Genomic DNA, 22,713 nt, shown 5'->3' on the forward strand with positions numbered 1-22,713 from the left:
AACTTTTGAAAAACGCGTAGTTTATTATCATCAACACCATTGTGCATTACCCTCAAGATGCTTCAGAGTATCTTCAGTGTGAATGCATCTGGATGGAAGCCCAGTCTCTGTAGGTACTTAATCCTACCTACACTCCCACTACTGAACACTAGACAGGCATCACATGTAGCTATATTGACACAGAATCTGTTTTTGAACAACGAATCCATATAAGGTGATTGTAGCTCTCATTTGTATTCTGTGTTTTTTTTTCAGCGTTTCATGATCGGCTAGGTATCTTAAAGTCGGTTTCATAACGTCGAAAATAGCCAGTGGCAAACTCGTCTTTGGCGCTGTTCTCAGCATCTTCAGTCTCTTCACTAATTTTCTTCTTCGATGAATTGAGTTACTTTCTCGAGAATTGTTCTTCACACTTAGAAGCAGCATCTGTGACAATTATTTAAGTTCCTGTACCTTTTAAACGTGAAGTTCGACATTTCCTCACTTTTTCAAAATGCGCCCTCTGTTACGACCCATTTCGAGCAAGTTGAGACCCACAAAACTGAAATAAGTCTGTAGGGGTACTATTAAAAAGCACTTTGTAAGCAAAGGAACAACCATAGATAATCTCTCTCACAGCCTTTTAGACTAATCTGCAGTTCGTTTCTATAGTGCAAACGAAAAATTAATGCACAAAAAATTTCTAGCGTAGAGAAGGTGTGGCTCACAGCATAGAAAGAGGAGGCTTGGCAGGTTATTCTTGAAGAATCAATCTAATAAATTATGCACTAAAAAATTCGGATTTTTTCACAATTTTACCCTGCATCTGGCTTTAAATCTAAACGTTCGAGAATCAGTCCTCGCTCCTCCTATGATTTTTTTTCTATAACATTTTACTTTTTTCACCTCTGGGAAAAATTTATTAATATGAGAAGTGCCAGGGTACAGCGTGGCTCTCAGAATCCCTTCCCCCCCCCCCCCCCTCCACCCACGAAACTGGGCAAGTCAGTTCAACGTTTGGAGAAAGGCAAACGATTAGGCGCTTCGGTGGAACCACGCCTAGTCAAACCAAATTCCAAGTTGAGCTTACCTTCGCTTAATTGAAAACACTTGGTATTTAATACGATGTTAAAAATGTAACGCTATACCTCTCAATAATAATACTTGTTAAACTGGTTGTAAAATTTGAAACCATTCGTTAATATGCAAAAAACAGAGAGGACAAAATGAGTACACAGATAGGGCACACGTTAATATCCACAGTGACACTATTCCGATAAATAGCCGAAAAGTTAGTGTGTTAAACATGAGATCGAAGTCTGCCAACACAGCACGATTCCGGCTCCTTGTACGCTCTAAAAAGCACCTAATAGGACTCAGAATCTCTACCTGCGGACCAATTTTATGAAAATTTGTGGTATTAAATTTTGCATTTTAACACTTTCGATGAGTTAAATGCTTCGTTAAAAAGTTACATCGTTGCTTGAAAAAATTGCAACCATTTATCGTGCAGAAATCTACTTCCCCTATTGTGTACCATCACTTACTTTTTGATATCTCGAATCGTTTACAAACTGCACAGCTTGACTAAAAATTAAACTAAACTGATCGCACCCCTAAGGAAATAATTGTCGTGGCGTAGAAATGAGAGTGGAAGTAACTCATTTCCTAAGTCATTCATAGAGAATCTCTCATGGACGAATAGTCTACCGTGTGTAGAAGAGTGCCCAAGTAATTCCTAATAACATGAAGCGTAAAAGAATGGTTACAAAGAGTTACGGACCCTTATCCCTAACTTCTACCTATTGCTCTGTCCTAGAGCATTTTGTAAGCTTCGACATGACGCTCCTGGAGTAAAATAACGTTCACTCAAACAGTCAGGAAAAACTACTTGTGTGAAAAACTGCTGACCTCGTCCCCTATAGCATGACTTCTTCTAGACAGAGAAACAGGCGGACAGATAGATTCCGCATTCCTAGATTTTCGGAAGATGTCCGATACTGTCTTAAATTATAGACTGATAAGCAAGGTACGACCATAATTGTGAGTTGCGCGAGGAAGTATTGACTAGCAGAATCAAGTACATTATACTGGTCGGCGCATACTTAGCAGAAATGAAAGTAACATTGGGTGTGTACCAAAGGAGCTTAACAGAACCGCTATTGTTCTAGATAGTACACTGTCAGGATACCTATTAGTGGACGTTAATGTGGGATGCGTCCAGCCTTCGCCTTTATGGTGGTTTGAGCTCAGCTGGGGACTCTTTCAATGAAGTATTTGAATACTGTGGGCAAATGATACCATGTTTTTCAAAGAGCCAACACCAGAGAAACTAGTGATTATTTATTTATTTATTTATTAACATTACAGAGTGACCCACCACCTGAGCCGTTTGCTACTTCAAACGAGATAATTTTCAGAATTTTAGTACTTTTCTTGTTTTTTATAGTTAAATTGTTAATTAAAAAAGACAAACAAAACAAAAAACACAAGATACATAATACTAAAATGTAGACTCTCACGGCCGGAAATGTCATGTCCATTATAATTATCCGGGCTGTTATGCCGTGGTCGGTTGATGAATTCTGTGTCAATTTCCAACTGACAGTCAGTAGCGAGCCAGTAGGTGTGTTGGACCTTCCATCGAGCTACAGACCCCCTTGAAGATGTCTCCCGCAGACGGGCACGAAACGTTGGGAATTGACACAGAATTCATCAACCGACCACGGCATAACAGCCCGGATAATTATAATGGACATAAATATACATAAATCACAAATGGGAAAAAATTACTACATTCTTAAGAAAAAATAATACAAGAAAGGAGAGACTTAGGTAGCAAATAGGTCCCTTTACCTAGCTATTTCAAGTGGGAATGTAATGGAAATGCCGTGTGGCTAGTGCCTCCCGTCGGGTAGACCGTTCGCCTGGTGCAAGTCTTTAGGGTTGACGCCACTTCGGCGACTCGCGTGTCGATGGGGATGAAATGATGATGATTAGGACAACACAACACCCAGTCCCTGAGCGGAGAAAATCTCCGACCCAGCCGGGAATCGAACCCAGGCCGTTAGGTATGACATTCCGTCGCGCTGAGCACTCAGCTACCAGGGGTGGGCTTCAAGTGGGAAGACTTCGGTAAACACTTCGAGCCTGTCTGACCTGAATTAGCATATTCTATTCTACTGTAAATACTACTACATATACACTCCTGGAAATGGAAAAAAGAACACATTGACACCGGTGTGTCAGACCCACCATACTTGCTCCGGACACTGCGAGAGGGCTGTGCAAGCAATGATCACACGCACGGCACAGCGGACACACCAGGAACCGCGGTGTTGGCCGTCGAATGGCGCTAGCTGCGCAGCATTTGTGCACCGCCGCCGTCAGTGTCAGCCAGTTTGCCGTGGCATATGGAGCTCCATCGCAGTCTTTAACACTGGTAGCATGCCGCGACAGCGTGGACGTGAACCGTATGTGCAGTTGACGGACTTTGAGCGAGGGCGTATAGTGGGCATGCGGGAGGCCGGGTGGACGTACCGTCGAATTGCTCAACACGTGGGGCGTGAGGTCTCCACAGTACATCGATGTTGTCGCCAGTGGTCGGCGGAAGGTGTACGTGCCCGTCGACCTGGGACCGGACCGCAGCGACGCACGGATGCACGCCAAGACCGTAGGATCCTACGCAGTGCCGTAGGGGACCGCACCGCCACTTCCCAGCAAATTAGGGACACTGTTGCTCCTGGGGTATCGGCGAGGACCATTCGCAACCGTCTCCATGAAGCTGGGCTACGGTCCCGCACACCGTTAGGCCGTCTTCCGCTCACGCCCCAACATCGTGCAGCCCGCCTCCAGTGGTGTCGCAACAGGCGTGAATGGAGGGACGAATGGAGACGTGTCGTCTTCAGCGATGAGAGTCGCTTCTGCCTTGGTGCCAATGATGGTCGTATGCGTGTTTGGCGCCGTGCAGGTGAGCGCCACAATCAGGACTGCATACGACCGAGGCACACAGGGCCAACACCCGGCATCATGGTGTGGGGAACGATCTCCTACACTGGCCGTACACCACTGGTGATCGTCGAGGGGACACTGAATAGTGCACGGTACATCCAAACCGTCATCGAACCCATCGTTCTACCATTCCTAGACCGGCAAGGGAACTTGCTGTTCCAACAGGACAATGCACGTCCGCATGTATCCCGTGCCACCCAACGTGCTCTAGAAGGTGTAAGTCAACTACCCTGGCCAGCAAGATCTCCGGATCTGTCCCCCATTGAGCATGTTTGGGACTGGATGAAGCGTCGTCTCACGCGGTCTGCACGTCCAGCACGAACGCTGGTCCAACTGAGGCGCCAGGTGGAAATGGCATGGCAAGCCGTTCCACAGGACTACATCCAGCATCTCTACGATCGTCTCCATGGGAGAATAGCAGCCTGCATTGCTGCGAAAGGTGGATATACACTGTACTAGTGCCGACATTGTGCATGCTCTGTTGCCTGTGTCTATGTGCCTGTGGTTCTGTCAGTGTGATCATGTGATGTATCTGACCCCAGGAATGTGTCAATAAAGTTTCCCCTTCCTGGGACAATGAATTCACGGTGTTCTTATTTCAATTTCCAGGAGTGTATTTAGGTTGTCATATTAACTCTGTGTGATTTGTGTATGAGGTATGACAGTACTATTTGTTACTACAATTGCTTGCGCCACTTTACTGTGCCGTAAGTGGGAGAGGAGCCTCGGGAGGTGGCCTTGAACCTCGTCTTCCCGAAGAGCGGTTCTTATATACACTCCTGGAAATTGAAATAAGAACACCGTGAATTCATTGTCCCAGGAAGGGGAAACTTTATTGACACATTCCTGGGGTCAGATACATCACATGATCACACTGACAGAACCACAGGCACATAGACACAGGCAACAGAGCATGCACAATGTCGGCACTAGTACAGTGTATATCCACCTTTCGCAGCAATGCAGGCTGCTATTCTCCCATGGAGACGATCGTAGAGATGCTGGATGTAGTCCTGTGGAACGGCTTGCCATGCCATTTCCACCTGGCGCCTCAGTTGGACCAGCGTTCGTGCTGGACGTGCAGACCGCGTGAGACGACGCTTCATCCAGTCCCAAACATGCTCAATGGGGGACAGATCCGGAGATCTTGCTGGCCAGGGTAGTTGACTTACACCTTCTAGAGCACGTTGGGTGGCACGGGATACATGCGGACGTGCATTGTCCTGTTGGAACAGCAAGTTCCCTTGCCGGTCTAGGAATGGTAGAACGATGGGTTCGATGACGGTTTGGATGTACCGTGCACTATTCAGTGTCCCCTCGACGATCACCAGTGGTGTACGGCCAGTGTAGGAGATCGCTCCCCACACCACGATACCGGGTGTTGGCCCTGTGTGCCTCGGTCGTATGCAGTCCTGATTGTGGCGCTCACCTGCACGGCGCCAAACACGCATACGACCATCATTGGCACCAAGGCAGAAGCGACTCTCATCGCTGAAGACGACACGTCTCCATTCGTCCCTCCATTCACGCCTGTCGCGACACCACTGGAGGCGGGCTGCACGATGTTGGGGCGTGAGCGGAAGACGGCCTAACGGTGTGCGGGACCGTAGCCCAGCTTCATGGAGACGGTTGCGAATGGTCCTCGCCGATCCCCCAGGAGCAACAGTGTCCCTAATTTGCTGGGAAGTGGCGGTGCGGTCCCCTACGGCACTGCGTAGGATCCTACGGTCTTGGCGTGCAACAGTGCGTCGCTGCGGTCCGGTCCCAGGTCGACGGGCACGTGCACCTTCCGCCGACCACTGGCGACAACATTGATGTACTGTGGAGACCTCACGCCCCACGTGTTGAGCAATTCGGCGGTACGTCCACCTGGCCTCCCGCATGCCCACTATACGCCCTCGCTCAAAGTCCGTCAACTGCACATACGGTTCACGTCCACGCTGTCGCGGCATGCTACCAGTGTTAAAGACTGCGATGGAGCTCCGTATGCCACGGCAAACTGGCTGACACTGACGGCGGCGGTGCACAAATGCTGCGCAGCTAGCGCCATTCGACGGCCAACACCGCGGTTCCTGGTGTGTCCGCTGTGCCGTGCGTGTGATCATTGCTTGTACAGCGCTCTCGCAGTGTCCGGAGCAAGTATGGTGGGTCTGACACACCGGTGTCAATGTGTTCTTTTTTCCATTTCCAGGAGTGTATATTGTACGCTTGTGTTTGTGTATTTACGTCTTTTTATACTGCAAATGTACGTTTACGCACAATTTTATAAAGTTCACACGTTTTACAGTTTCTTATACATTTCACAAATTACACATTAACATGTCTAAAAATAAATATTCAAAGAATTAAAAAAATGCTTGCTTTATTTGTACAAAAAGGAAAACTCGTTTGTTTTACTTCTATTATTAACTTATTTCTAAAATCAAAATTTGTATTACTTGTAGAATTGTTGCAGTCGTGTGATCTGCTACTATGCTGTATGTGTATCTGGCGATAATGGAATGTTCACGGCATCATCTGTGTGTAAATGTTCATCAGTTTCCATTTGTGCTTGAATCTCTGTTGGCCCATGCATCACGTTGTGGCGTAGGGTGTGTTTCGGGTCGTGATCTCGTATATGGTCGTTTATGCTTATAAGTCTTGTGCAGCGCTCTTGACCCGGTTAACCACGCAGTTATCTGGATCTCTTAAAGCTTGCCTTATGTTTTCATTTTCTGACGTCGACCTTACGTGTGTGGGTGTGCCACAGTTTAGTGTTATGTATTCGGGGGTTGCATATTGCCCACATTCACACACATCACTTTGGCTAAGGCCAAAGTGCTGCAAGTCTGTAGGTTAAGGGGCATGCCCCGTCAGGAAGTGTACCATACTTTGGTCAACGTGTCTGAGCCTCAACTTTTCCTGGATGTTCACGAAGAAGGAGAAAACTTGACGACCCTTGTCAGATGCTTCCCATTCTTTCTGCCATGTCTCAACCTTTCTTTTCTGTAATTGCTCCCCTGTTATCTCATATACCTTATCCAGTCTTACCCCTTTGAGCCAGTATGCTGCTGCTCTGTCTAATGATTATGTGAATAGGGTATGTTGTAAATACAACCCACAGGACTTCCACGGAAGTGGTTCTAAATGCCCCTGACAACCTGAGCAATACATCTCTTTGTCCACCCGTCAGAATGGTTTTTTGAGTCGTGCGTGACAGTTGATGTGTCCAGACACTTGCTGCAAAACACATTATAGATTCAAAGACGGCTGTACGATGCATTCGCAGTGTCTGCAATGGTAGTCTGTAGTAAGCTGAGCTTAGTGTGGTGAGTTTGTGCATTAATCTTATCACTTTTTCAGTTGTAAGTCTTACGTCTTCGTCGAATGTCAATCATTCGCCGAGATGTATGCCCAGGTATCTTTTTGTTATTTTCCTCTGTATACTAGTATTGTTAAGACTAATAGTGGGCTTTCTCTGCAGGGCTCCTTTGAATAGCAAATATACTGTCTTATTCGTCGCAGCAGTGAGCTTGTTGTAGCTGCGCCAGTCAATTTTTTTTTTTTAATAAGGAGTTGTGTAGCCTTTTATTCGTGTAACATTCTCGAGTTTGCAGTTATTACTAGTAGCAAGTCGTCAGCATGGGCTGCTATACCCTTTGCCATATCATCTTCGTGCAGATTGCTTATGATCGGTTCTATGGCAATATCCCGGAAAATTGGCACACAGATTAAGCCTTGAGGGTATCCTTTTTTTTTATTTTCTTGATAACCTTTTGTGTTCCTGCTTGCCACTGCATCTTTGCAGTTGTCGAGTAAGCTATTGTACAGGACTGTTGGTGTCAGCATCTCTCGTAGCCTTGCGAACATGGCAGGCCACCAGAGACTGACGAAGGCGCTATTGTTATTAATAATGCGTATTTTTCTTGTGTGTCCTGTATTATTTTCAGAGCGCGGTTAACTGCATCGTCTGTTAAGCTTTTTGGTCTAAGGCCATACTGATGTGGACTAAGGTCGAAGAGCGCCTGTGTGACCGTAGCCGATTACACGGGAACCTCTCCTGCACCTTAGCCAAAGTATTCAAGAAGCAGATGGGCCTGTAAGTCTTTGGATCTGCTGGATCCCGATCCTCTAATTTTTTGATGATTACTACGTTCGCTGTTTTTGCACATGGCCTGGACCCTACCTTGCAACAGAGCTTCATTCAGTAACTCTGTTAGAAAAGGGGCGCCCTGTGCAACAGAATTTTTTAGTGTTCCTGAGTGCATGTCATCTGGACCGAGAGTCTTCTTGTTCATAAGTTGTTTTATTAATAACGCTACCACTGTTTGGGCAAATAGGACAGTAACGGGGCCATTTGTGTTGGTGTCCTCTTCGTCCTAAGTCTGTGTCATGTTGCTGGTCATTCGCCTCTTCGTCATCGGGAAGAAGCTTGTTCAATAGGTGCCGTGCTGAACGCCTCCAGCTCCTTGTAGTAGAGCCGTCCATGCGCCTAAGAGTTGACAGTACTTTCGGTTCCTTTACTTCATCTGTTAGAAGTTTAAGTGGTTCCCCTCACGTACTGTTTTGTAGTTGAATTTTGACAAAAGTGTTCCAGTGATCATGTCTCCTCTTGTATAATTTGTGTTTATATATTTGCTTTGCCTCACTATATATTCCCAGTCTTACCGTCCCGTCTTGTGCTGTTTATGCTGTTTGGTTATGTTTCCTTATGTTTATAGTGTCTTTCCTTAGTTTTGTTAACTCAATGGACCAGGGGAATTTCTGTTTCGGTGCACAGTCGGTCTTTGGATAGCTAATTGTTGTGGTTTTTGAGTTCTGTGAGATTTATAGTCTATGCTACCACTGACTGTATGGAAGGAAAATTCTTCAACCACGTCCCTTAATTACTTCCAGTCAGCCTTTTTAGAAAATGGTTCAAATGGCTCTAAGCACTATGGGACTTAACATCGGAGCATACAATGAAGGCTTTCACGACCGGATGTTTCAGCTGCTGAGAATTTTTCCGGGTTGTATGGCCGTGGTCCATGGAACTCTTCAATCTGACGCGTCTGAGGATATTACTGACGACACCATTTCAGCAGATGTACTTCGTTTTATAGCGACAGTTTTTCTGCCGCTAGGTACGCTGTCACTCTGTTTTCTTTCTGAAGTAACTGTCATTACTATTTTTGGTGATGCGCTGTCGCTAATAAGGACTAGTGGCACCAGCAGAGAGTAGTTTTTTCCAGTAACCACGCTGTGTCGTGGATATGGCAATCAGATAGGTACAAAGCGCGCGTCCTAAATTCTTCGCTGTTGGAAGCAAAAGTCACTTCTATTTTCTTAAATAGAGTCGGTTCCTAGTCTATTTTGCTGTAGCGTAGAAACAGAAAACAGGGGGGAGGGGGGGCACAAAAAAGTCACACGGCCGTTGAACGACGTTTCGCGGCGCTCTTGCTGTTTTGCTTGTTGCTACTCACTTACGGACGCCGTTGTTGCTGACGCGTCTTCCGTTCCCGCAGTCGCTGACGTCACACGCCGCCTCCGCCGCTGAAGCCGATGTCCCTGTTGGCTGATGCCGTGTCAACTGGTACCGGTGCCGCCGCTGCTGCTGATGTAAGCCGAGCTGACGTTTCGCAAACAGGTGCGGTGCTCCACAACCCGGGCCGCGCAGTAATAATTGTTACACACAGGCGAAATCTCGAAAAGTGCACTCGTGCTCATAAATTAAGGATAATTGCAGAATGTGGTGCCACACAACGTGGCACAACACAAAACTGGCGCTAATAGCATACGTACATAGGGAACACACACGACACAGATCTGTAAGTCCACGGTATTGGTGATAAGTTGAAAAAAACCGTCCCTAAAGACATGTGCTACAAAACGCCACAGTTTCCTGGGCATGTACCCCGACATCAATATGGGATATGATCACCACGAACACTTACACAGACCGCACAACGGGTTGGCATACTCTGTATCAGTTGGTCGAGCAGCTGCTGGGGTATAGCCTCCCATTCTTGCACCAGTACCTGTCGGAGCTCCTGAACCGTCGTAGGGGTTTGAAGACGTGCAGCGATACGTCGACCGAGAGCATCCCAGACGTGCTCTATGGGGTTTAGGTCTGGAGAACAGGCAGGCCGCACCATTCGCCTGGTATCTTCCGTTTCAAGGTACTCCTCCACGATGGCAGCTCGGTGGGGCAGTGCGTTATCATCCATCAGGAGGGAAGGTGGGACTCACTGCACCCCTGAAAAGGCGGATATACTGGTGCGAAATGACGTCCCGATGCACCTGACCTGTTACAGTTCCTCTGTCAAAGACATGCAGGGGTGTACGTGTACCAATCATAATCCCACCCCACACCACCAAAGCACGGTCTCCATACAGGTCCCTATCAAGGACCTTAAGGGGTTCGTATCTGGTTCCTGGTTCACGCCAGATGAAAATCCGGCTAAAATCACTTTCAGACTATACCTGGACTCGTCCGTGAATATAACCTGGGACCACTGTTCCAATGACCATGTACTGTGTTCCTGACACCAGGCTTTACGGGCTCTCCTGTGACCAGAGGTCAGTGGAATGCACCTCGCATTCTCTGGGCGAATAAGCCATGTCCGTTCAGTCGTCTGTAGACTGTGTACCTGGGGACAACTGTTACCAGTGGCTGCGGTAAGGTCCCGAGCAAGGCTACCTGCAGTACTCCGTGGCCGTCTGCGGGCACTAATGGTGAGATATCGGTCTTCTTGTGGTGTTGTCACTGTGGGCGTCCCATACTGTAGCGCCTGGACACGTTTCCCGTCTGCTGGAATCGTTGCATAATCGTGAGATCACACTTTGTGGTACACGGAGGGCCCGTGCTACGACCTGCTGTGTTTAACCAGCCTAGTATTTTACCCCTCATGACGTCATCAGTATGTGTTCTTTGGGCCATTTTCAACACACAGTCACCATTAGCACGTCTGAAAACGTCTGCACAATTACTAGCTGCACCGTACTCTGACATGCACCAACACACCTCTCCTTGTGTGGACTGCTTCCAGCGCCACCGTGTGACGACCGCAGGTCAAATGCACCGCATGGTCATACCCCGAGGTGATTTAAACCTGCAACCGCCTACCAGAGCGTTGTTTCACATGTATCAGCATTATCCTTAATTTATGACCATGAGTGTACCCTTTAAGACCAGACGGACTTTAAGGCACTACTGACAAGGCGGCCATCTTGGATTACAGTGATGCTGGACGCTGGGATGTGGAGCGAAGTCGACGTTTTAACTCATCCCAAACAGGTTCCACTATGTTCAGGTGGGGACTCTGGGCAGGCCAGACCATTTTAGGAATGTTGTCCACAAACCATTGCCTCACAGATGTTGCTTTATGTCAGGGTGCATTGTCGTACAGATAGTCATACTGGACGCAGTGCCCTTTACGGCAAAATGTGTTCATATCCTTCCGCAGTTATTGTTTTCTTAAGCGTAGTAAGGAAAACACGACCTAACAATGGGAAAGATCCTCATACTGTAATACGAGCAAAAAAATGGTTCAAATGGCTCTGAGCACTATGGGACTTAACTTCTGAGTTCATTAGTCCACTAGAACTTAGAACTACTTAAACCGAACTAACCTAAGGACATCATATACATCCATGCCCGAGGCAGGATTCGAACCTACGACCGTAGCGGTCGCGCGGTTCCGGACTGTAGCGCCTAGAACCGCTCGGCCACCCCGGCCGGCCTTAATACGAGTTCCTCCGTACTTTACTGTTGGCGCTAGAAATGATGGCAAAACCCAAACCCAAACCTTTCCTTGCCACAGATTATAGTGTCATTCATCACTCCGATCACACGTTTCTAGTCATGGACTGTCCGATGGCGTCGCTCTTTACGCCACCTCAAGCTTCGCTTAGCACTGACTGCAGAAATGTTTGACATTTGAGGAACTTCTCGGTCACTGCACCCCATTCTTTTTAATTCCCTACGTAAATTCTTTGTCCTAGCTGAACTGTTGGTAGCATTTTGGAGCTCACGAGTACTGCGATTTCTCGCGATTTTTACAACCACCTTGCGCATGATTCCCGTTCGCCAGTAAATGAGGTCTGTCTGGTCTTCGTTTACCTGTGCTTGTTACTTCGCGTTTGCATTTCACAACAACATCACCAAAAATCTATTTAGACAGCTTTATAATGCTTTAAATGTCCCTGGTGGATCTCTTACTCGGGTGACATTTAAGGATTAGTCCACTTTCGAAGTCACTGTGCTCTCCCGACCGACCTAATCTACTGGTCTACTGACAACACAATACTCTGCTCCCCCTTTTAAAATCGCGGGTTCGGCTCTAGTGACATCTAGTGCTCAATTCTGTATTACATAGGGGTGTTTGGATACTTTTGGTATAAGCGCTCTATTAGTCATGACCAGCAGCAATTGAGACGATCGTAATGCACTGCAGAGAGACTTGGACAATATTCTCACTTGGTGAAATGTATGTCAGTTTCCTTTAAATGTAGGTAAATGGAAGGAAATGCCTACAACAAAAAGAAAAGATCCGATAAAACGCGATCGCAAGAATAGGGTGCACTTTATGATCAAGTAATACCGAGTAGTAATATAAAATGAGATGAACACATACAATGAGTATGAAAGGCAAACTGGCGGAGCGGTTCTAGGCGCTTCAGTCCGGAACCGCGCGACTGGTACGGTCACAGGTTCGAATCCTGCCTCGGGCATGGATGTGTGTGATGTCCTTAGGTTAATTAGGTTTAAGTAGTTCTAAGTTCTAGGGAACTGATGACCTCAGATGTTAAGTCCCATAGTGCTCAGAGCCACTTGAACCATTTGAAAGGCAAATCAAAGACTTTGATTTTCATATGTAACGGACTCACATACAAGACGCTAGTGCCACCAATCAATGTACTGCTGAAGCTTAGGGGTCTTTGTCAGTTAGGCATGATAACACACAGGGAACAAATTGAAGGAACAACACTGGGATCGGAAGAGGTCGGTATCGCCCACATGGAAGTGTTACAGAGATGACCAGGGAACAAACATCGGAAAATTTTGGAGCAAAGGTGACGTATTCTCGCGAGACCCTCTTGCAACGAAAATCTAGCAAGAATACAATACTTCTGCTTAGTCTGTTCGTTATCTCTGGAAAGGTAGTTAAGAATAAGACAGGAGAGAGGGTCCGAACAGAGGCATACAGATAGCCATTTCTCCATCGTACCATACGTGATAGAATAGAACAGAGAATTGCTAATAATGGTAACGTCCGCCATGCAACGTTAGAAAGGTAGTTATACAGCTTTAATTATGTTCTCTAAAAATAGTTGTTTAATTAATTTTTTGTTTGCAGGTACATGTCTGCGAGCTTGGTACGCATTGTAATCATTGCACCACATTACCATAGCCTGCCACAGAGGAATCCATGAAAGGGATCAATAAGACCCGCTTTGATAAAAGTTGAGTGCAACTTGCGTCTTAACTTCTTGTCAATTACTAGTTCATGTAATTTTTTTCTTTTCTTCGTTTCGTTCCTTTTCTTCGTTTCGCTGCAGCATCACTCATATTGCCTCTGTTAAGGGAGAGTGCGGATGTGTTCATTTATTAACTTCTTATTTAGTTCGTTTTTCTCTTTTACTGTACTGTTGTGTATGTATGTGTAATTGGGAAGATATAAGTGATTTGAAACGCGCTCCAACGTATTCAAAGGGGTTCGTAGAATTGTAAACTCGTAGTACTAACTTAACCTTTCGACCGCTTGAGGCAAAACCAGACACTGGTCAGTCATACTGGTTCGATGCACCGCTTCCCCTGAGTACAAGTGCAGAATTTGGCAACAAGTCCCATCACGCTTCCCGTCGCGCGAGCCTACGGAACGATCGCTAGTCACCGTCTGATTGGTCTTGGTAAGCTACAAAGGTACTCTTCTAGTTTGCTATGATTTCATGGCGAAGGCATTGTGTTACAGTAAATCGGTTTTTGTTTGCACTTGGCTTAGGACTGTCTCTCAGTGTGACAATCCACAGCCTTCGCCAATTTTGGTTATACTGAATTTTTTTTACTCGCGTTTTCCGTAGTTGTCTTGGTCGCGCTTTGCCTTGTAAAAAAGACCGTTAAAGCTGTGGTCCTGTGGCAATCTTTGTAGGGTAAAGATGAGGCATATCACTTGAAAAGAAGTTCTATGTTCTTATTATCTGCGGGTTGCATCTTGCCGATTTATTTTCTCGAAATTTCAGTGAGTTTTTCTTTATGTAAACTGACTGAATTTTAGCCATTAGCCCTCAACGTGTGGTACACTTCAAAAGCTAGCTTTTATTGACCATGTTTAATATATAGATTTTGCACTCCTGAGTTCAATGAATAGCAGAAGGCCAATACTTTTGTCAGTTATTTAGTGCTTCATGAATTTTTGTAAACTGATTGCTTATCTTAGTTGTGTATCTTAGTTCAAACCTATCATTTCGTGATCATGTTTAATGCATAGAACTTTTTCTCCTGAGCTCAATGAGTGCCAGCGTACTCGTACTTTTATGAATTATTTCGTACTTTTTGAATTTTCGTAAAGTGATTGATGTTCGCCCATCTGCCCACCACGTTCTTAGTTTTAAACTGTCATTTCGTGAACGGAACACTTTCTAAACTGACCCCCTAGCTTGCTCATGCCTAAGAACGAGAGTCACATTTGTTTGTGGAAAGTTCCTGCCACTTAACAATTTTTACATTTTTGTACCTTTATATGTGTTGGTGGTTGATTCCGACATACACGTAGGCCAGCCTCCTCGGTATTACCCACTGATTTCTACGTTCTGTCAAGCGTTCATTTAGTTAGCATCAATTAGATTAATGTACAGATGCCTCCGATGTGAATGATTCGTACGAGCACCCCGCTGGCACCTTCAGATCCTCGTAGAACGAGCTGACCTGTGACGAGGCGGTGCAGGTGCTGCCCGTAAGCAAGGCACCTCTTAACAATAAGCACTTTAGACGGCAAAGGGTTCTCTTCCTGCCAGTTGCACCTGAGTACTAGGCGACTCAGTGTTCCTCTATGTATGGCTGTGATTCGTATCTTACGGAGGACACAGCAGATACTTTCTCATCTGAATTAATTGAACTGTGGGCAACGGATAAATTTATTTAAGAAAATGGTCCTATGAAACATGAGACTTTGGTGGACCGTCTAGTAATACACTTGATTAGTGCCAAGTAAGCCATCAAAATAACAAATGAAACAGAATTCGAAATGAAATTAACTTATTACAGATTGCTGCTAGAAAACAAAGACATGAATTTAACTGAACGATTTGACTGACCATCTGAAATTGCAAGAACATAAGCTAAATGATTGTTGAACATTAAAAATACTGTAGTTCCAGCAAAGACCAGAATAAAAAGGGGATAAATGACGTTATCGTCACATAAATCACCTCTGCAAATACCAACTGGCGGTACCCGTTCAGTAACTGCGTGATTACGTCAAAATGTTGGTTATCTAAGGCATGTGTACTATATCGGGAAATAAACTGAATGTACCTGCAAACTTTATCTGAACTAACGAGATCAGAAACTATTGCTAAATCCTAAAATAGTGCCACCCAATAACTTATGAGTCGTCGAAGTCGTTTGCCTAACTCGCACCATCTTTCCAAAACCTGGGAGTATTGGAGCAAAAGTCGTGGTAGGTGTTGCTGGAGGAGAGGTCCATGTTGCTGAGGACGCAATGCTTGCTCGAGAGGAAGTTCACTCCGTTCGGCGCTCACTCAATCGGTTCGTTCTCTTTTCCATGCCTGTGCGCCTCTCGGTGCACCAAACACAACTCTGCCCAGTAGCCTGGCCGTAAATAAATTAACAGTTTTCAAGTTTGCAGTGTTAACCTATGGAAGGGCTCTGTTCTGAACAAGTATTCCAGACGTCCCCACTCTTCTATAGAGTTGTCTCTCTAGCCGATCCGCTGGCTCCATGTTCTGGGCTTTCTGGAAGCCAGCGCTTAGCTTCGCCTCCGTGCTGAACTATTACTGTTAACCAGCAAGGAGTCGCGATCTAAATTTTCAACAAACTGCCCGGTCTGTCCTGTCTGTAGACATGGGCGACGTGATTTCTCACGGTTCTACGGGGTGCTCACCACGTCACAGCACTCATTTCTGGTAAGGACTTTCCAAATTGAGGACAAACTCCTTTTTTGAAAGTTACGCCTCGCTGCACCGGCCCAGCGGGTCGGTCAAACTGAAGTGTTCTCCCGCTATGTTATCTGATTTTCTCTGGGAAGTCTCCCGGACCACTACTAGTGCGAAACACGGTATGTTGACCACTCTGGGATGCGCCTCTGGCAGTACACCGGACTCAGACAATGCTGTGGCGAGCGGCTTATATGCTCGACCACACTGGACCTGCCGGTAACTGGACCTTAACTCAGAAAGGGTGGTCGCTCCTAAGTGCTGAACGGAATCTCGCCACGTCGAGGAAAACAAGACTCTCAGGTGCGGCTTCGGTCTAGGATTATCCATTGATGAAAATTACAGAAAGATTTGCATGAAACTACCAGTACATACCTAGAGAGAAATAAAATATTATTGACATTCTAATCTCTGCAATCACTGAATATTGCTTTCTATAAACGTGAGCATACATCACCTAGCCTCAGTTGATCTCAAACCAAATGAATAAAGGTACATTACGGTAATAAAACATGAGACGTGTCAGTCCAGCAGTTGACCGCCAAGTATTACAGGCGCTTAGTTGAGACAAAATGTATTGAAAATATAGTGAACAGGTAACTATTCTGTGTAGTGCTCAGCTAGGAATGTTCGATGGTCATTTATATTTTCTAAATACAGATACAGTATGTTTAAACATCGGAAGTTTCTTTATCGATACAGAAGTCTTTTGAAACATCGTAACATCGACGTTTGAAACACCGCAATTGTGGTGTCGATTTTGTCGACCACAGATGTTAAGACTTCGATCAGGAAATTGAAATCAGCACCGACGATTTACCAACAGCGCACATCCTTACGCCCAGCACCTAACTGACACTCAACACGCGTTTAAAACCAAACAAAAGTATATCACAGATTAAGTCCGATGATTTTTGTTACCTTCTGATGGTGTTGTATTTTTGAGTGCATTCAGCCTTATCCGACGTAATATACAGGGAAAATCATCTAAAATATATACCCCTTTTTGTTTCATGAAGGCCTTGAGGTATCGAAACGAGATTTTACGCGAATGATACTGGGCAGGGGGACACGCATCTTTCTTGCACTGCTACCTCTCTTAACTCTTGTACCAATCAAGATATTGGAGCAAATATATTTATTTAATGGTACGATATAATTGTTTTCAGGACATTCTAAAACTGTTGAAAGATGAGTATAGTGAAAAAATTCATCTTAATGTTGGCGCTGAAAGACTTCGCAAAAATTTTCAGGAAATGCGCTAGAATTAAGGCTATAGTTGTCTGGAATTGGCTGTAAACTACCTCAAATTGGGGCCTTCATGCCACGCTTTACCGTTGATTCAAACAATTCGGCTGTTCACTTGCTTTCAGAACAGCTGTTCACTTAAACACGAGTACACAGTAGTCTTCCTAAGTCGCTTCTAATAGCTAGAAGTTAACATACAGTTCCATTTACAATAAAAGTTGCTGAGCATGTGTCTATGACGTAAAAGAGTATCGTTAAGCTGAGAAATACCATTTATCCTAGTCGTGCGAACCTACCGTCTGGCTGCATACACTGACAGTGCCTGGCATGATAGCCGCACTTGGTGGAGTTTACACGGAGGTAACTTATTATGGACCTCTTGTTTTCAACTTTAGCACATTTCTCGGATACGTTTACGAAAAGTTTCAATGCTAAAATTAATGAGCGTCTTTTCAAATGCTTTTGAATCCTATTTAAAAAGTCCACTATCTGATCAAAAGTATCCGGAAATCTACACTCCTGGAAATGGAAAAAAGAACACATTGACACCGGTGTGTCAGACCCACCATACTTGCTCCGGACACTGCGAGAGGGCTGTACAAGCAATGATCATACGCACGGCACAGCGGACACACCAGGAACCGCGGTGTTGGCCGTCGAATGGCGCTAGCTGCGCAGCATTTGTGCACCGCCGCCGTCAGTGTCAGCCAGTTTGCCGTGGCATACGGAGCTCCATCGCAGTCTTTAACACTGGTAGCATGCCGCGACAGCGTGGACGTGAACCGTATGTGCAGTTGACGGACTTTGAGCGAGGGCGTATAGTGGGCATGCGGGAGGCCGGGTGGACGTACCGCCGAATTGCTCAACACGTGGGGCGTGAGGTCTCCACAGTACATCGATGTTGTCGCCAGTGGTCGGCGGAAGGTGCACGTGCCCGTCGACCTGGGACCGGACCGCAGCGACGCACGGATGCACGCCAAGACCGTAGGATCCTACGCAGTGCCGTAGGGGACCGCACCGCCACTTCCCAGCAAATTAGGGACACTGTTGCTCCTGGGGTATCGGCGAGGACCATTCGCAACCGTCTCCATGAAGCTGGGCTACGGTCCCGCACACCGTTAGGCCGTCTTCCGCTCACGCCCCAACATCGTGCAGTCCGCCTCCAGTGGTGTCGCAACAGGCGTGAATGGAGGGACGAATGGAGACGTGTCGTCTTCAGCGATGAGAGTCGCTTCTGCCTTGGTGCCAATGATGGTCGTATGCGTGTTTGGCGCCGTGCAGGTGAGCGCCACAATCAGGACTGCATACGACCGAGGCACACAGGGCCAACACCCGGCATCATGGTGTGGGGAACGATCTCCTACACTGGCCGTACACCACTGGTGATCGTCGAGGGGACACTGAATAGTGCACGGTACATCCAAACCGTCATCGAACCCATCGTTCTACCATTCCTAGACCGGCAAGGGAACTTGCTGTTCCAACAGGACAATGCACGTCCGCATGTATCCCGTGCCACCCAACGTGCTCTAGAAGGTGTAAGTCAACTACCCTGGCCAGCAAGATCTCCGGATCTGTCCCCCATTGAGCATGTTTGGGACTGGATGAAGCGTCGTCTCACGCGGTCTGCACGTCCAGCACGAACGCTGGTCCAACTGAGGCGCCAGGTGGAAATGGCATGGCAAGCCGTTCCACAGGACTACATCCAGCATCTCTACGATCGTCTCCATGGGAGAATAGCAGCCTGCATTGCTGCGAAAGGTGGATATACACTGTACTAGTGCCGACATTGTGCATGCTCTGTTGCCTGTGTCTATGTGCCTGTGGTTCTGTCAGTGTGATCATGTGATGTATCTGACCCCAGGAATGTGTCAATAAAGTTTCCCCTTCCTGGGACAATGAATTCACGGTGTTCTTATTTCAATTTCCAGGAGCGTATTAGCGGACATTAATAAACGATGCGTTCAACCTTCGCTTTTGTGACGAGTTGATCTCTGCTGGCGACACTTTCAGTGAGGCGTCTGAATGTCTGTGGAGGAGTGACAGCCCATTCTTGTTCAGGAGCAGGTGTGATGTTGGACGCTGGGGCCTGTAGAGAAGTCGACATTATGACTCATCACAGAGGTGTTCCATTGGGTTCCAGTTGGGCCTCTGCACAGGCCAGTACATTTCAGGAATGTTATTATCCACAAACTATTGTTTCACTGATGCTGCTGCTTGTCAGGATGATATGATCAATCATCATCTACAGCGCTGATAACCACGCAGTTGAGCGCCCCACAAACCAAACATCATCTACAAACTATTCCTCTACTGTACCCAGCACGCTAATGTAAAATGCGTTCACTTCCATCCGCATTTAGTGTTTTCGTAAGCACAATAAGAGGACCATGTTCTCACCATGAAAAACAGTCCCATACCACAACACCACGTCCTCCGTACTTCACTGCTGGCGCTACACATGAAGGCAGGTGACGTTTCCCATACGGGACAGCGCATTTCACCACTCCATATCACTCGTCTTCAGTCATCCATTAGCCATTGGCGTCGCTGTTTACACAACCTCTAGTGTCGCTTAGTACTGACTGAAGAAATGTGTGGCTTATGGGGAACTGTACGACCGTTCTACCCCTTTCTTTTTAACTCCCTACGCACACTCATTGTGCTAGCTGCACTACTGGTAGCACTTTGCAATTCACGGGTGAATCCTTCAGGTGATTTTTTTTCAGTCACCGTCAGCAATGCTCGGCGATCCCTGTTCATCAGTACTAACTTGAGGTCTGCCTGTCCTTGGTTTACGTGTGGTGGTTCTATCATGTTTCCACTTGACAAGGGCTTTAGCAACAATCGTGTTAGGCAGGTTTATAAGGCTTGAAATATTCCTGGTGGATTTGTTATTCGGGTGATATCCAAGTGACTCTTCCACATTCTGTGTGACTGAGCCCCGCTGCGCTATCCGTTCTACTGACTGTTACCGCTTCTCTGCTAGACAACACACTACTCTCCGCCTGCTGCTCTACTGACGCGTCCACCTCTCGTGACATGTAGTGGTCAATTCCGCGTTATACATGGGCGTCCGTTCACTTTTGATCAGATAGTATAGATAATGATTTAAAATTGTTTACCTTTCTTGTGGTACAAGGAAGTCGCGTTTCCTTGATGACTCTGCAAAAGAAGAAGAAATGTAGGTCATTCTAATTTGCGAGTGTACATCAGGTGATTTAACAACGTTTTATACAAAAGAAAAGCTACTACAAATTGTATCTTTTAGTGGTACTCCACAAAATAAAATGTTAGGAACTGGAGATCGCCATTTTCCTGAGTTCGAACCATACCATCCGAAACTTGCATCAGAAAAAAAATTAATCTACACATTTCTGTGTCTGACAAAATTAAACTGTGTCAGTAAAAGATCTTGTCCAAAATTTAGCCGAAGAGCTAGGTGCTAGCCAGACCGACCGGTTAGTCTGATAGTTTGCGATAACTAACGGACAACGATATCTCCAATACTGGGATGACAAAATCTTTATTCGTTCGTTCGGTAATTAATACAGGACGTGTTTTAGACGCAGTGTATGTCAAGGCAAGACTCGCGCGAAAACGAATAAGTGACCTGTTGACTGTTTTCTCAAGAACTTAGTATAAAAAAGGTACTTAAGAACGTGTAAAAAACTATACACTAAGAATAAACGGCACGGAGTAACGGACACAACACAGAGCTCCGGCTGCCGGCGCGGAATTAATTTATCCGCGCAAAATATAATTCTTGTGTAGTACACGGTTCGTGAACCGAACTACACTGCACTGCCCTGCACTGCTAATTGTGGTCGCTACAAAAACGTTTTTATACGTTTCACAGATAATATAAATGATCTGATTCAAGGATTGACCTGCAGTCTAGTTAGCAGAGCAACTAACGTGTTATTCTACGTTTAAAAATAAGATTTAAGAAAAGGACTTTCACCCGTAGAATGGTACGTTTACATTGTTCTTCGTTCTTCTTCAAAAGCACCGCTCGTATAACTGCTTAGAGTGTCTGCTGTTCAAAGTGAAATTCCTGACTCACTGTCACGATCGGCCGATGTACTAGGGCTATTCGAAAGTGAGTTCCGCTTGATCGCGAAATGGAAACCACTGTGATAATCAGAAATATTTTATCTGCCACAGTTAGCTACAGCTTCCAGCCATTGCTCTACATGGTCACCACTCCGACTTAGACATATGTCGTAGCGTTGTACCACTTTTCCAATACCCTCGTCATAGAAGGCAGCCGCCTGTTCTTCCTGCCAATTCTCTACGCTCATCTGTAGCTCGTTGTCTGTACGAAAATGTTGTCTTCATAGCCAGTAGTTAATGTAAGCAGAGACGAAACACAGAGGGAGCCAATTCCGGGCTGTAGTGCGGGTGATCAAACACTTCCCATCGAAAACGCTGCAGGAGCATTTTCATTGCCCCTGCAGATTGCGACCGAGAATTGTCACGAAGTAGGAACCGTATGACAGTTCTGTAATGTGGGCTGCATAAGATCAGGCGAAATCTCTCACCAGGACCTCATACTTCGCGGGAGACATTATTTTCTACACATCTTTATGTGCTCACCATGCGCTCGGAACTGAAAAGGGCGAAGTGATGCGAACGACAGGCATACTAGAGACATTGTTGAACACATATGTGCAAAGTTTTATTAGATTTTCGCAGTGGTTTCCATTTCTTGACCGATCGGAATACCCCTCGATACTTGCATTATTGTCTTCGCGACAAGTCGGCACGTAAACCTGTACTTCAGTGAGAGTTGAAGTGACTTGAGAGCAGCGTTACGGGCTACTAGCGAGGAGAATAAGGCAAGTGCCGTAACTCGATTTCCCAGAAACTTCGCTCAGTGGAATAAGAGCCAAAATAAGCGAACCCATGTCTCGGCTTGTCCGTAGATATTTGAAAGTTTCCAAGAAATCGACGGTCAAAATTTTCGAGGTACTTTACGTGACGCTTAGTGAATACTATGCCACGGTGGCTAGCGTCGCGGATTTAGATTTTTGTGACCCAGAAACCCGATTATTTATTTATTTGTTTATTGGAATAACTCTTTAGGAGAGTACGATGAATCAGTTTTGGTTTTACTTCTTTGTATTTAATTTTCGTTGCTCCCATACCTCCTTCATCCTTCGAGAGTGTCGTTCTTTTTCTTTATGGGTACAATTTCTTCCTTTTGCAGGTCTCTTTCTCTCTGAAACCCTGACTTTTGTGTTGCTTCTCTAAATATTTATTATGTGCATTCTAATTACTGTGTTTTTTATATCATTGTTAAGTTCGATGAACCATGTGGATTTGGATTTGTAGCTG

The 22,713-nt window shown here is 45.9% G+C and overlaps 1 protein-coding gene across 2 annotated transcripts in view; it reads right to left on the reverse strand.

The window, feature by feature from the left end:
* The window catches only part of LOC126100179 (uncharacterized), a 278,089-nt gene that overhangs the window by 106,678 nt on the left and 148,698 nt on the right, over nt 1-22,713 (reverse strand). Inside the window, exon 3 of one of the 2 annotated variants that reach the window (XM_049910738.1) lies at nt 20,499-20,538. The exons of the other annotated variant lie outside the window; for it this stretch is intronic. The gene's annotated coding sequence lies outside the window, so the exon portion shown is untranslated. The remainder of the gene's footprint in view (nt 1-20,498; nt 20,539-22,713) is intronic. 2 annotated transcript variants of the gene reach the window in all.

Source organism: Schistocerca cancellata, chromosome 9 (assembly GCF_023864275.1).
Source record: "Schistocerca cancellata isolate TAMUIC-IGC-003103 chromosome 9, iqSchCanc2.1, whole genome shotgun sequence".
Lineage (NCBI taxonomy): Eukaryota > Metazoa > Arthropoda > Insecta > Orthoptera > Acrididae > Schistocerca > Schistocerca cancellata.